The sequence below is a fragment of the Giraffa tippelskirchi genome, chromosome 13 (assembly GCF_054371585.1).
Source record: "Giraffa tippelskirchi isolate mGirTip1 chromosome 13, T2T-mGirTip1v1.2.pri, whole genome shotgun sequence".
Lineage (NCBI taxonomy): Eukaryota > Metazoa > Chordata > Mammalia > Artiodactyla > Giraffidae > Giraffa > Giraffa tippelskirchi.
In genome coordinates this window covers 123,082,213-123,096,084 of record NC_137287.1, presented here as the reverse complement: position 1 = coordinate 123,096,084, position 13,872 = coordinate 123,082,213, and the positions used below count along the sequence as shown (strand labels likewise).

The 13,872-nt window shown below is 45.9% G+C and overlaps 1 long non-coding RNA gene across 3 annotated transcripts in view; it reads right to left on the bottom strand.

Moving 5' to 3' along the window:
* LOC145532423 (uncharacterized) overlaps positions 1-13,301 on the bottom strand; it is a 600,217-nt gene extending 586,916 nt beyond the window's left edge. For 2 of the 3 annotated variants that reach the window (XR_014073225.1, XR_014073224.1), the window contains exons 1-3: positions 13,123-13,301; positions 10,621-10,688; positions 7,729-8,108 (exon numbers count right to left, since the gene is read on the bottom strand). This is a non-coding gene — a long non-coding RNA (uncharacterized LOC145532423). Of the gene's footprint in view, positions 1-6,271; positions 6,442-7,728; positions 8,109-10,620; positions 10,689-13,122 lie in introns of those variants that run through there. The other variant, XR_014073226.1, reaches the window with a different exon arrangement.
* Positions 13,302-13,872: the final 571 nt, after the last annotated feature.

The following is a 13,872-nucleotide window of genomic DNA, read 5'->3' as shown; positions in this document are numbered from 1 at the left end:
GTTTTCCTATACATCATCTCATTTGATCTTCACAATGTCTCTAAGAGGCAAGTATTATTATTCTTGTGTGCTCAATCGCTCAGTCGTGTCCAATTCTTTGTGGCCCCGTGGACTGTAGCCCGCCAGCCTCCCCTATCCGTGAGATTTTCCAGGCAAGAACACTGGAGTGGGTTGCCATGCCTCCTCCAGGGGATCTTCCCATGTATGATGTTAAAAAGAAAACATTTATTTTCAAATTCAAAAAAAAGTAAGAATTAGCAAAATAAGAGTTAGGAAAAGCAGCGTTGACAACCGACCTGTCTCTCATCAGCATCTAGGAGCCAGCTGGTGGGGAAGGAGGGCTCTGACTGCCTCGCCTGTCTGCGCTCCATAAAAGCAGCAGCACATTTCACAGCTGCTGAAAAGCATGTTTCCTCAGAGTTTCTGAGTAATGAGATTGTCTGGGCAAGGAAAATAGAACATCATGCTCCAGCAAGAAAAACTGATCAGGTAACTGAAACCATCGCTGATCCCATCCTTCCCTACTCGCAGCGGGTCTCGGCGGGAGCAAGACGGACACCGGTAACTGGACCCTGGTCTCCGGCTGCCATTTAACACCACGAGAACAGCCGGATATTTATGATTTACAGCATCAAGAAAAATATCACTTCACCTCACCCCACTGAACTGGGTTCTCCAGGAAATTTTGATCTTAGGGAAGCCACCAACTGCTGGGTGGAATTGACCAAAATTTCCTCCACCTGGCTCTCCCCCGACCCAGGCTTGCTACGCTGCCTGCCACAGCTCCCTTTTCTCAGCTCCTGAAGCTCATTCTGATGCTCAGTGCACAAACACAAGGTTCTGTCTTGAAGTATTAATAGAAGAACAAGCACATACACATCAATGAATACAGAAATATACACTGCATGCATGTGTGTGCACGTGTGCTCACGCACTCAGTCGTGTCTGACTCTGCGACTCCACGGACGGTAGCCCACCAGGCTCGTCTGTCCACGGGATTTTGCAGGCAAGCATACTGGAGAGGTGCAGTGCTGATCCTGTTTGTGATGTCAAATGCATCGCTGCACCTCCCTGTCCGCGCTGTCCCTGAACCCGGGGCGGGCACGGCACTCGGGGCTGGAGGGGCTGCCGCAGCCACGCGCTCGTCTCCCCTCCCGGCCCGGGGCGGCAGCCGCACCGCGTCCTCTCCGCGCGGGCTGACCCCACGGACACCGCCGCCTTTCAGGTGGAGCTCGCGCAGGGCTACCGCACAAAGTGGCCTCTGGCCAAGCAGGGACCTCGTGAGCACATGCACAGCGCTGTAAAAGGATCTCAGCCGTTACATAGTCCTTATTTACAAAACGTGGGGTGAGAGAGCCTGACACACCACCTGGGCTGATTTGCTCTCTCCCCACAGGCGGGTTGCCATCCCCTCTCCAGGGGGTCTTCCTGAACCAGGCTCCGAAGCCACATCTCCCACATCTCCTGCATTGACAGGCAGATTCTTTATCACTGCGTCCATCTGATAAGCCCCATACTGCATGCGTAAACACACACTCACACACACACACACACGTATATACAGATGTGTGTATATGTGCACACATACACATATGCATGGATATACACATACTCTATATATATGTGCATATATATACCTGAATATTTACATTCACCTATATAGATACATACAAACATAGGTATATAGATAAATACATACCTACACACAAATTTACACATATAGATAAGCATGCATATAAGTGTACACATACATGCTTAAATATACAAAGGCATCTATGTGAACATATATGTCTATCTACATACATATATCTATGTGTTTGGGGGCTTCCCAGGTGGTGCTAATGGTAAAGTACCTGTCTGCCGATGCAGGAGACCTAAGAGACTCTGGTTCAATCCCTGGGTCAGGAAGATCCCCCGGAGGAGGGCATGGCAACCCACCCCAGTGTTCTTGCCTGGAGAATCCCATGGACAGTGGAGTCTGGCGGGCTACAGTCCATAGAGTCGCAAAGAGTTGGACACAACTAAAGTGACTTAGCATGCACACATACATGTGTGCATGTGTATGTTACAGACATGCACATGTGTAGTAGTTAATGCATATGTGCTCAGTTGTGAACAACTCTTTGTGACCCCATGGACTGCAACCTGCCAGGCTCCTCCGTCCACAAGATTCTCCAGGCAAGAAGACTGGAGTGGGTTGCCATTTCCTACTCCAGGGGATTGTCCCAACTCAGGGATCAAACCCACATCTGCTGCATCTCCTGCACTGGCAGGCAGATTCTTTACCACTAGCACTGCCATGAAAGCCCATTTATATATGTATAGGTGTAAACAGATCTATAATTACACATATGCACTGACAAAGAACATACAAAGTCCATAGTAACCAGTGATTCACAAAACCCATGGAGAACTCTCTTCTCTTGGAAGCACAAATCTATATACCTCTACATCAAGCAGGTATTGCTAAGGATGGAGCAGACAATGAAATCAGGAAATGGAAACCAGGTAAAATAATTTAAAGAAAAGGGGGACTAGAGATTAATGAGTTGTGAATGATTCAAGCGGTATATCTTGTGGGTTTGTTTTTGTTTTTGTTAATACAGACTCCTCGGCAATCCAATGAACATGTAGTCCTTTTGCCTAGGGAAAAGAAATAGTAATACATTCATAACTCTGGTCAGAAACTCAGTCTGTCCCAGATTCCTCCAAAGTTAACAACACTTTAGCCTGGAGACTTTTAGTAGGTTCTTCTAACCTCAATTTCCTTTCCCAAGAGATCACAGATTCATCGGAAAAATATTGCTCATAGTAGAAACCTCCCCCTCATTTGTATTTTCCAAAGTCTCTGAATTTTATTTGCTATAACTGTCTAGTATTAAGATACATTATATATCATCATAAAAATCATACAGGCTAGCCTTTCTTCAAAAACCTTAAACTATGGCAAAATTTCTAACTCAAATTTCTAACACTTTTTATGACCTTGAAAAAGACAAGAAAAAGTCAGATGCTAATATGAGAAGTTTACATAGGATCTATATGTTAGGAAGTGTTTTCTTAATATTAAATTAAAGTTGCACAACATCCATGTAGACTGATCTATGTGGGCAAACCTTTCATTTTGGAAAAGGCCTTGGGCAAATATTAGTATTTGTGCACACAATTCCTTTCTTAAGATCAGTAAAATATATCTCTTTACTTTTGAAATTTGGATCTGATTGTACTTCAAAGACTTTCTCTAGAAGACTTCTAACTTGAAAGAAAAATCAAACCATTCAGGCACAAGAGAAGAAGATTTTGTAATGAGATTTAAAAAGAGCCAGAGGCAGAACCACACTTTTGAGGAAAGAAACAAAGAAAGGGCACCTGCTTCTGTCTGTACTGCCGACATCATCCACGACTGCCAATTTCAGAAGGCAACAACAGAAATCTCTAACCTTCAAGAGCAACAACTGTTCTCTTGTCTAGCAGGTAGTAAACTATACAAGGAATAAGAACATAGGAGAAATACCGATTTTGACTTGACTGCTTGAGAAAGGAGGTATAGATAGATGGGGGAAATGCTTTTGTCCTGATGAAAAGGGGATTCAGAGGCCAGCTGGACAGGTGGAGAACTCTGGAATCTCTTAGCTTGATGTTACTATATCACTTCATCACCTATCCTCCTCTGCTTTTGCCAGACAGGTATCTGGAAAGCAAACATGTATCCGCTACCCAGATGTAATGAAATGCAACTAAGAATTTATCTTTCTCTGATAATCATAAGAGCAATCTTCAGAGGAAACCATCTAAACTTACAAGGATCCTACTTTCGCTTCGAGTTCCACTTTAACTAATGGTTTCTAAATTACTTGAGTGGAAAATTAAGAATGCAAAACTTCACTTAAGGATGCATTAGGAACAAAGTGCTTTTGCAGTAAAGCTTTCATTAAGGAAGCTATGTACACATGCATTTAAAAACACACATCTCTTTCTCTAGAATATAGGTAAAGAGATGAAGTAATCTGTTTGAATTATGATCTCTAGGACCAGGACTGTGTTTAGACTTCTAAAATGGATAAATTTCATATTTTTAAATATTGTTATCCAACACTGACTTCCAAATGGAACCACTTTCTCCCTTACTTTCCCATTAAGGCCTAAATGATCTCTGCTTCAAAAACTATTTGAATTGTCCGATACGACTGAGAGACTGAACTGAACTGACTGACTGAGGAAGGGGAAGGGAGGAACTACTTGGTAAAAGAAAAAAAAAAAAAAAACTGCATTGAAAAATTGACAAATAAGACAAAATGTAGGAAACATCAAAGGCCTTCTAGACAAGTGCTTTTTAAACTTTCACGTGTGATGTACGTTTGGATCCACCTGGAGATCCTGCTAAACTACAGACTCGGATTCAGTAGGCCAGAGAAGAGCCCATGATTCTAATTTCCAACAAGATCTCATGGAGATACCAATACTGCCTGTCCTCCCAGGACCACACTTCCAGGATGAAGGAACCAGAAAAATCACCCTCAGCCTGCCCTCAGTCACATAACACATGAAGAACATATGTAAGGGCACAGGAAGTACTTTCTGAAGCACACCCGAGGGCTTCAGGTTCCCAAGAGGGGGTGATTTCACCCCTTGCAGTCAAGAGAGCATATGAAGACACTGTCGCAACAAAGTAACTGTAAGTAAACTCTTGAGCTGACACTACTTTATAATAACAAAAGTAAATCATTTGCAAGAGGTACTATTTTATTTTCACCATTCTGGCTAGCTTCCTGGCTATTGCTATTCCTTGGGAGAACTACTATAAGAGTCACAAATCCCCGGGCCAATGCAGGAGACCTGGGTTCGATCCCTGGGTCAGGAAGATCCCCTGGAGAAGGATATGGTAACTCACTCCAGTATTCTTGCCTGGGAAAGCCCAGGGACAGAGGAGCCTGGCAGGCTACAGTCCATGGGGTTGCAAAGAGTCAGACATGACTTAGTGACTAAACAGCAACAACATTAAATAAGCAAAGGCTTCCCTGGTGGCTGAGTGGTAAAGAATCCGCCTGCCATCGCCAGAGACTCAGGTGTGATCCCTGGCTCGGGAAGATCCCCTGCAGAAGGAAATGGCAACCCACTCCAGTGTTCTTGCCTGGGAAATCCCATGGACAGAGGAGCCTGGTCGGCTACAGTCCATGGGTGGAAAAAGTGTCTGACAGGACTTAGCAACTAAACAACAATTAAGTAAATACATTCTTGCTGCCATTTAGCCTGGAGCAAATTTACAGAGCTGTGCATAGGAGAAGCAGCTCATTAATCAATCAGTTTTTTAATCTGGGAGCCAATACTTAGGTGAGTCTCCTCAAATTAATTTGAGTGTTTTTCTTCTCTGCAGTCACTTAATGAGCACGGCCTGCCTTTTTTGACCAGAAGACACACAGGCCTCTTCTATCTTGGTTCTAGCTAGTCCGAAGGATGAGAACTTCATTGAGGAACCTCCCAAAACACACACACCCACAACAACTCATCTTTATACTACTCAAACTATTTTAAAAATTATCCACCCCAGAAGTGTTCTCCCAAACTGGTTAAAAAAAAAAAAAATCATTGAGCCATTTCTATGGAAACAGACATAGAAATGGTTGTTATTTCTCAACTCAGTTCCCAAGTATTATTCCATGCCAAGAAGTCCTGTTCTAAATAAGAAAATAATATGTCCCAATGCAGTTGTAAGCTTAACAATAGAATGTCAGTCCAATATTGTTATGCTGGTGCCTCGTACATGGTACGCTCACACAAAAAAATCTGCTGCTAAATAAATCTGGAGACTCAATAAACAGTATTGTCTTAGAAAACATCAGCAGACTAAAACATGCTCTCACTCTCACGACAGGTACACCTCAGCCATAACTCATGGAATTAATCAGCATCTTTCACTTAGATTCATCATTCTTAATACAGGAGGCTAGGAGCAGGAAATTAAAACAGCCTCCCTGAGATCCTTTGTTCCAACAGCCTGTAACTAAAAAAATGACACAACAATTTACTCAAGATATATTTATCCACATCACAACCCTGTGTACCATGGCTTATGTCAGTGATTGCATTCCATTCTTCATTTTCAATCCACTGTTTTATCACATTACACTTATGTTTAAAATATTAAGGCCCTGAAAATATCTTCCCGCCTGTTTGCCAACTGGCCCATGAACACAGAGGGCAGGGAGGGACAGAAGAGAGAGAAATCCACTGGGAATGGGTAGGTGGCAGTTTTAACAAAAAAGCAACTTACACTTGAAGCCTGTCCTGCGATCTGGTAGACGGTGTACCTCCACACGTGCCTGCCAGGATCTTAAGTTTATATGGTCCAGGCACACAGTGGAGCTTCCCAGGTGACTCAATGGAAAAGAATCCGCCTACGATGCAGGAGATGCGGGTTCATCCCTGGGTCGGGAAGATCCCCTGGAGGAGGAAATGCAACCCATTCCAGTATTCCTGCCTGGAGAATCTCATGGACAGAGGAGCCTGGTGGGCTACAGTCCATGGGATCGCATGAATGAAGTGATTTAACACAGCCAGGCACATAGTCCAGATGGTCTAACAACACCTTCCTATCTCAGAGCCACGTCCTCATAACAGCTTCTATGTGGGGACAGTGGGCAGAGTGTAATTTCCAGGATGGGGATGGGGTAGCAGCCCCCAGTTGCCCAGATCCAGCTCCAGGATGAACTGGAGGTCATGCCCCTCCCTGACTTTTTGCAACCCTCACGTCTGTCCTCAGACAGCAAAGGCACAGCTGAAATCTTACAGCAGAGGTTTTCCAGGTATAGTCAACTGAGAGTCGCCCAACGGGGACTGAATGATGCAGGACACGTTGGAGAAAAATAATAGAGACAGAAAAGAATAAAATCCAGAAATGGCCATTTTTTAAGAGAACAAGCCAATTGTAAATGTAACAGCCTAGACGGAGCTTTAACCACACTGAACATTTTTTGTTCTGTGTCCACCTGAAACCAAAGTGACTAGTCAGTTGCAGGTGTCAACTACAATAACAGCAAACGGGAGCAGGTGTGACCCTTTCTTCCGCTTCTAATGCTGGGTCCCTGTTCCCACTGGTCAGGGCGACAACACCCAGGCGCAGCTTGTGCTGCTGATTCAAACAATCGCACAAACAAAAAAATGGAAACAGGTGAAGGTACTTGACTCGTGACACCGAAGCACCTCCGCTCGTCTAGCGCTTTCCATCTCCACTCTGATTAACTTTCCAACAGTCTCTCCTGTCCTCCTTCTAGAAGGAAGGAGAATTCTGACCCGCGCTTCTCCCTAAAGAATTCAGGAGGCTCTCAAGGTGAAACTGACACAGTACAGCCTTCCCAACCCCACAGCAAATCCATTTTCCAAAAGAATCAACACTCACAGAAGGTCGGGAATTACACAAGGAGAGGAAGAAAGTGCTTCTTCGCTATTCTGTCAGTTTGGCCTCTTGTCCTTGAAAGAAATAAAAGCCCACTCCGAAGAAATACTTCAGAAAAACCTCAGTTTAAGAAAAGGAAATCTCCTCCTCTCTTTTACCCTTTTTTTCACTTCGTTTTTGCTTTTGTAGTTGCCGGCACTGGTATCATGGTTTCAAAAAAAGGGTGGAAACAAGGTAATGTGGCAACCGTTTGAGACACGGGCTAGACGAGAAACGCCACGAAGCTCAGTGAGAAAAGGGCGCTCGTTTTCTCTGAAACTAGATCTGTTACCAACCTTTTCAAGTCGGGGCCCCACAAGAGTCCTCCTGCCGGCTGTCGCTTCCTCTTGGACCACAAAGCCGAAAGGGAAGAGCTGGGGCTCAAGAGCACACCCGCTCCCGACAGGCTGCGCGCCTGGCTGTTCCCAGGGTCTCGCGGTAGGTGGGCGGGGCCGGCGGAGTTCTCGCGGGAGCGCACAGCCCGGAAGCTCCAGGCTCCTGGAGCGGCTCTGCGCGTGGCTGGGCGCCGCCATCTTGAGTTAAGAGTTGCAGGTGGTCTTCTTCCCACAGAGGCCCCCGTGCCGGTGCTAGGAGGTCGTGCTGCACCAGGAGCTCTGGTCTGAATGCAGGGTGCGAGGCCTCTGCACACAGTCCCCTATGAGCCAGTGACTCCAGGCTAAGCACAAAGGAAAAAAAAAAAAATGATTGGACTTTCTTACCCCAATTCTACTTTGATTTCCGGGAATTGTAAATGGGCTTTGCTGGTGATACATGGAGGATCGTTGCAGCAAAAGCAAAAATGAGTGAGCAGCCTTTGGCACATACCAGCCAAACGGATCTGTGACAGTTAAACCATCTTGCTTATTCTTTAGCTGTAACTACTAACACACTTGTAGCTGGACTTGTCCCTCACAAAGCTAATTACTCTCTGACTCCGTGTAGATTATACTCTGCAGCTGGCGTAGTTCTCCCCTTACACTTCCTTGTAGGATTCTGCATCTTCAAAAGAAGAAGCTCACAGCCAATAACTTCGGGACCTGAGACCAAGTTGCTGAGCCTCCTGACACCAGCTTTTGGCTGTAAAATGGCAGGGGAAAAAAGATGTATATATATACAAGAACTTCATGAGGATATTAAACGTCTCCCTATTTGCCAGGCAGGACTTCCCTGGTGATGCCATGGTAAAGAATCTTCCAGCAATGCTGGTTTGATCCCTGGGTCAGGAAGATCTGCTGGAGGAGGACATGGCAACCCACTCCAGTATTCTTGCCTGGGAAATACCATGGACAGAGGAGCCGGGTGTCCTACAGACCGTGGGGTCACAAAGAGTCAGACGCGACTTACCAACTAAACAACAAGTTCACCAAGGGAGCCGGCATGGCTCTTGAGGTAGTAGCCTGCTGTATATTCCCTATCGCCGGACAAGGAGAAAGCTACTCTTTCTATTTCCTCCAAACTCTGTCTCTATATTTTTTTATCTGGCGCCAGTGGACATGGGAGGGGGGCAAGATTTTGGCAGCAGTATTTCATTATATTACATGGTTGGATTGACTAAAAGGTAGTGCTTTTTAAACGTTTTGTAGCTGGAGATGTTCCCGCTTCACTCCATGCCTGTGATGCCGCGTTTGTAGGGACGGGAGCAGACCATGCCCGCCCAACAGCGAGAGGAGCTGCAGGCGCGGAACAGGAAGGGGCTGTTGTCCTGGAATCCGCTTCATCTCTGCCCCTCCTTCCTGGGCACAGAGCGGAGCCACACACAGCCTAGCTCTCTTCAGGCAGGACCATCAGTGCAGCATTTGGCATCAGGGACACTACCTTCTCTGGACTCGCCCATTTGCTGCACACAGTCTAGCTAAGGCAGGAAAAGCTGAGGACTCTGAAAACTGGCCTGAAGGGCTCGCAAAATGCTCATCTATGGCTTCCAGACAGAATATCCTTTACCATCAAAGGGGGGGGGGTTGATTCTGACTTGAGGAATATTCTAGCAATCATTTGAAAATATTCCTATAGATAATCAGAATACATACTCATGACATAACATGTATGTATCTTGATCCAGACTGTAAGCTATATGCTATTTTGAATGTTACAGATTCTATCCCTGGGTTGGGAAGATCCCCTGGAGGAGGAAATGCAACCCACTCCAGTATTCTTGCCTGGAGAATCTCATGGTCAGAGGAGCCTGGTGGGCTACAGTCCATGGGGTTGCAAAAGAGTCGGACACGACTGAGCATGAGACTTTGAATGTTAACATAATACACCGTCACCTGGATATATTTATTATGTGACGTCCTGAGATCATCAGGTCAGAAACTGAGGCACCAACCTCATGTCTCACCTTTCTAGACCCCATCAGGTTTGGCGCCAGATCCAATCTGTCTTCTCTTTGTTCTCTATCTGCACTCTGGGCCCGGGCCTCCATCACTCCTTGTCTCCATCGCTGCTGTCCCCAGCAGTCATACCTACATCCCGAGTCCATCCCTCAGGGCTGGCTGTCATGCAGGGTTTGCCTGCCAGTGGGGGGGGGGGGGGGGCCGTCCTGTTACGACTTTACTCTTCCTCTCCCAAATCATAAATCTAGGCACCAGGCTTTGCATCCTCCCTAGAGGAATGGGCACACTTACAAAACATACCAGTCACTTGATATGTGCTATTAGTAGCCCTGTGTGTGTGTGTGCCCTCAGTCATGTCCGACTCTTTGTGACCCTATGGACTGTGGCCCACCAGGCTCCTCTGTCCGTGGAATTCTCCAGGCAAGAATGGGTTGCATTTCCTCCTCCAGGGGCTCTTCCCGACCCGGGGATGAACCTGTATCTCCTGCATAGCAGGCGGATTCTTTTCCACTGAGTCACCTGGGAAACCCACTAGTCACCCTACTGCCCATCAAAGTGAATTTTCTAAGATGACCACCTGGTATTAGTCCTTTGCTGAAATCCTTTCTTTTCAAAGGCTCTGAGACCATTGTTCTAAATGTAAAGTGAATAAAACCCATACTTCTTTTTAACGTGGATTTCAAAGCTGTGAATCGCATTTGCCCAGCGCATCTCCTTGCTTTCGCTCTCTACAATTCATGCTGCAGTCATATGATACCAACTGTAGGTACTCAACCAACATATGGCCCCATGGCTCAGTTCACAGTTCTTTCCCCCATACCTGCACCTCAACAGCACATCCATCGGTGCACTTACTGGATGGGCACGATCCACAAGCTGAATTCATCTTGGAGCCCATATTGTCTGGTAGGGACTTTGGTATCCTGGAAACATTAACAATTGTTGAATTGCTTTAATAGGACATCAGAAGTTACACGTTCATTCTTAAGCTGATGTTCCCCAAACCTCACAGGTGCTGGGGTGGAGAGGGTTGACTAGAGAGGTAGGAGAATGGATTTTGAATATTCAAGCTCTGACACTTGTGTTAAAAATCTGTCAGTGAGAGGGAATGAGAAGCATCTTAGTTTCATTTACTCCACTGTGACTTTAAATGATTCCCTCGTCAAGGGAAAGCGTGTGTGGAATTACTTAGGATAAGACGATAAAAAAAACAATGTCAACCATTAGTGAGAAGTTAATTTTGCTTTCAAATCCTTGGTTAACTTTTGAGTTGATTTTGATATGTTCATTTGTAGCTCTCTTTTATAGCAAAGCTTCCAAAGACTTATGAAAGGTGTGGCAATTATAAAAGAAAGAGTTCTATGAAAGACTATGGTGGGAGGGGGACTTCCTGGCAGTCCGGTGGTTAAGACATTGCCCTACAATGCAGGGGTGCAGGTTTGATCCCTGGTCCGGGAACTAAGACCCCACATGCCTCGTGGCCAAAAAACCAAGGTATACAACAGAAGCAATATTATATTAACACCAAATTCAATAAAGACTTTTAAAATGCTCCACATCAAAAAAGAATCTTTATAAAAAAAAAAATGAAAAAACATGGGTGTCCTTGTGTGACACATGTGTGCACAGACACACACAGAGTAGATAAAGCTTCATGGTGAGGTCCTTTTGGTTGCCTAGAGCTTATAAATCTTGGGATCAGCATTACCTATGACCACGCGGTAGGCGTCCATATAATTAGAAACCATGTTCCACTCGTGCTGAAAGTTCTCCTGGGGCTCCCCACCAGATCCTGAGCGTGGCTTGCTGTGTCATTTATTACCCAGGTCTTTCCCACCTCTCCAATCACACAAAACACCATCCTTTGCTCTGTCACAAGAAGCTCCTTACAATCCCCAAACAAGCCATGATCTTTCCCACATCCTTCTGTTCCCCCTGCCAGGCCCTTTCTCTGTATCTCTGCCTGTCGGAAATGCCTTTTGTCTTTCAAAATACCCCTCTGATATTATCCCTCCTGTAAAATCCCACCATAGTGAACATCTCTTAATTTTGTTTGCCCAACAATGTTGTATGTCAGTTACATCTCAATAAAGCTGGAAAAGTTTTTAAACAAAACGGTTTATTTCCCAGATGGAGGTCCTCATATTTATACCTCCTAGAGATCCTGGGTCAGAGATTAGCCCACCCAAATCTCAGCTAAATGATCTCAAATAGGGGATTTTTGTCCTTGGCTGTGCTGGGTCTTTGTTGCTGCACCCGCACGCTTTCTCTAGTTACAGCGATCAGAGGCTGCAGTCTAGCTGTGCTATGCAGGTTTCTCACTCGGGTGGCTTCTCTTGCTGCAGAGCACAGGCTTTGGGGCACACGGGCTTCAGTAGCGGAGGCGTCACACTGGGGACCGGCGGGCTAAAAGTAACCAAGCAGACCTTCACACGGAGTGGCGTAGCACTGCCCGGCAGAAAAGGGACAGGCTCCAGAACAAACAGGTCCAGCTTTGTCCCCAGGAATAAGGTGTCTAGATGGTGCTGAGCCTCAGTTTACCCATTATCAAATGGGGATAATGATATTGGCCTACCAGAACTTTTGTTAAGATTATAAATGGCATACAGGAAGCACTTAGCCTAGGGTCTAAAGCATGTTAGTGTCTCCATAAATCCTAGGTTTCATGATTCTTACCTTTAAGGAAGGATTTCTGACAGGGCAATCTGTCTAGGTCCCTAGTAAAGATGTCAGTTCCTAGGCCCCATAACCAACCCACTGAGCCCACTGAACCAAAACTCAGGCCCCCAAATTGCATTTCAACACACTTCCCAGGATATTCTTAAATGAGAATCATGCATCTGAAAGTCCCTGAAATACAGTGGAGACCAAAGAAAATTAAAAGATAGAAAGGACACAAGTCTTGCTGCTGCTGTTGACAATCAGAACAATGACAATAACAAGAACAATATTAACAACAGCAATGACACCAACACGAGCGATAGTAATAGCAGCTGATGCAAAACACCATTGCCAGGTTGTTCTAAATGCTTTACATATATTAATTTTTTAATCCCCACAACAGGCCCACAAAATACGCCCTGTGATTATTCCCACATGTCAGATGAAGAAATTGAAGTTCAAAGGGATCAAGTGACACAGCCAGGATCACAAAGCAAGTCAATGGTGAAGCCACACATCAAGCAAAGGCAGGCTCTTTGCAGAGGACAAGCTCTGCGCCGCCGCGCTGGGACAGGAAGACGTGTCCCGCGCTGTCCAGACGCCGCCGGCAGCCCCCCAAGTCTGTCACTGCGAACACAAGCATCAGCACCCCTTAGTGTCTGCTTTCCACCTCACGCCACAGGCACGACTGCTCACCCGCGTCTGGCCCAGTGTGTCCGCACCCGCCGCTGGCTGCCAAGTGGTGTCCCTGCTCTCACCCACTCATCCTTGAGCCCAGGACAGCCTGCCGTGGACAGGGAGGCTCTCAGTGAGCGGGGGTTGAATAACTGATCCCCGGGTGAGCTCGGAACTCCACCTGCTGTAAGTTCTTCAAACTGCAAGAACAAATGTTTGCAACTTAATTTTTCACTCAGGGAATTTCTTTCGAGTCCCTTATATAGATGTCATCTAATCTGTAAACCCAGCTCTTCTGTTTCCCCAGTAAGATCTTCAGAAACTCCTCCTAATAATGAACATCTGTCCCCTTGGACCCAGAGTCAGGGTCACTTGGTATTCATTGTATGCCTACTGTGTGCCAGGTACTGTGCAGGCAGTATGATGAGTGCTTTTCAGAGGGCACCACATAGTAGGTGCTTGCTTAGTCAACATTTGATCAGCTCTGAGGTTCACACTGTGTGTGCGCGTGTGCGTGCTTGCACTCAGTCATGTCCAACTCCTTGAGACGCCAAGGACTGTAGCCCACCAGGCTTCTCTGGCCATGGGATTTCCCAGTCAAGGATACTAGAGTGGTTGCCATTTCCTACTCCAGGGGATCTTCCCAACCCAGGGGTCGAAACCACATCTCTTGGGTTTCCTACATTGGCAAGCAGATTCTTTACCACTGCACCAACTGCAAAGCCCAAGGTTCACGTTAGGCCACCCATTGAATAGGAGATAAAACTGAGG